Below are 2,103 nucleotides of genomic sequence, written 5' to 3' on the forward strand. Positions count from 1 at the left end.
ATAATTTGAGAATATGTTTGTATGAACAATTTCCATGAATCTCCTATGACCCAATGACACCCTAGTGCTTTTAATCAATTGTTTACATCTTTTTTAATCATCTTGCTTGTTTACTTTTATTGTTATTTAGTTTAGTGATCTTCTCATCTCAACCCCAAATCGTGACACCCCTAGACACCGCTACTTGCAAACGAAAATCCTAAATCAATACCCGTCCCTTGGGATCCGACCTTTACTTGCCTCTTTACTAATAGTAGAGTTGTTTGTGAAGTTATAAATATTGTTTTGGTCTAGGTGCTCTTAACGACAAGTAACCGAAAAATAAATCTCCTAATGAGTCCGACCAAAAATGGCGCCGTTGCCAGGGATGGTGTTAACTTGATTTGATTTTCTTAGATTGTTATTAGTTGTGTCTTTCTTTGCCTTGGAGAAGTAAAACTCCTCAAGGTTTGTTCTAATTGTTTTGGAGTTGTTTGATATTTTGCATGTCTAGAAGATCACATGGTAACTTGTTACCCTTTGATCACGAAATTGAAAGGACTTTGACAAACAATAGAAGACTTGCTAGAGGTACTTTGAGAGGTATAGGTGAGGTTGTAGATATTAAAACAAATACTATTGGGTTCATCAACCCTTTTGCAAGAGAAGGTGAGGAGAACCCAACACAAAATCCAACACAAAATCAACCCACAATGCCTAAATTTTCATCACAATCCGTACCAACCGAGGAGAACCTACCCAATGGTACTCCCACACCACAACACTTAACCGGGAATTTCATTGCAAAATCCGCATTTATCCAATTAGTCAAAAGAAGCCAATTTGGGGGGATGCCTAGTGAAGACCCTCACTCACACATGGAGACCTTTTGCGACTATTGTGATGCGATCTCGCAAACTGGTGTGACTCAAGACCAAATTCGATGGGTCTTATTTTCTTTTTCTTTAATTGGCACCGCAAAACAATGGTTGGAGAGCCTTGATAAGGCTACTCTTGGAATTGACTCTTGGAAGAAGTTGGCTCTAGCTTTTTACAAAAAATTCTACCCTCCGGAAAAGACTAACATGCTAAGAGCTCAAATTACAGGTTTTAAGCAAAGGGATGAAGAATATTTGTATGAAGCTTGGGAGCGGTTCAAAGGAATTTGTCGCTCGTGTCCTCATCATGGACTTAGCGAGTGGTTCTTGGTACAACAGTTTTGGAATGGTCTTTATGAAGACTCAAGAAACATTCTCAACATGGGATCAAATGGTATGTTCACCGAAGTTGACGATAATCAAACTTGGAACAAGATTGAGGAAATGGCGGTCCATAACTCACAATATAGTAGACCTCGCATGGCTACTAGAGGAGGAAAACATGAAGTGGACTCTATTACACAATTGGGTGCTCAAATTAGTGGTCATATTGATACCATTAACTTGACGTTTGAGAAGGCTATGGCTAAACTTCAAGAAGCCTCAAAATCACCAAAGCATCATGTTAATGACATGGTAGCATCTTCATCAATCCCAAGTGGGATATGTGAGAATTGTGGAATTTTGGGACATGACCAAAGTGAATGTAGGGGAACAAATGAACAAGTGAATGCTTTTTAAGCATACAAGAGTGGTACCCCTTATCCAATTTTTACAATAAAAACACCCCAAATCTCTCATACAAAAGCCAAAATGTTCAAAACCCTCAACAAACATACACCCCACCGCCCATGAGAAACCAAAATCAAAGACCCTTTTTCAACCAAAACCAAGGTTACCAAAATCAAACTCCATACAATCAACAAAATGACCAAGGTTTTGATGTTCAAAAAGCGGTCCTCCAAATGTAAAAGAATCAACAAGAATTTTTCACTCAAATGCAAAAGGATAGTCAAGCAAAAGACATCACCATCAACAACATCCTAGCCCACACAAAAATGTTGGAAACTCAACTGACCCAACTAGCATCTTCAAACTCTCAAAGGCAAAAGGGGCAATTACCACCTCAAAGTAATCCCCCAAGACATGAAACGGTTAGTGCCATTCACTTGAGGAGTGGTACGAGATATGAAGGACCAAAGAAGCAAGTTGAGGATGAAGTTGTGGAAGCTAGTGACAAAGAAGA

At 39.0% G+C, this 2,103-nt stretch overlaps 1 non-coding gene across 1 annotated transcript; it reads right to left on the reverse strand.

Moving 5' to 3' along the window:
* Nucleotides 1–1,064: 1,064 nt before the first annotated feature.
* LOC141589119 (small nucleolar RNA R71) lies at nt 1,065–1,171 on the reverse strand. Its single transcript, XR_012520071.1, has one exon. It is a non-coding gene; the product is annotated as a small nucleolar RNA R71 (small nucleolar RNA).
* Between the last annotated feature and the right edge of the window lie 932 nt (nt 1,172–2,103).

The sequence above is a fragment of the Silene latifolia genome, chromosome 6 (assembly GCF_048544455.1).
Source record: "Silene latifolia isolate original U9 population chromosome 6, ASM4854445v1, whole genome shotgun sequence".
In the NCBI taxonomy this organism is placed as follows: domain Eukaryota; kingdom Viridiplantae; phylum Streptophyta; class Magnoliopsida; order Caryophyllales; family Caryophyllaceae; genus Silene; species Silene latifolia.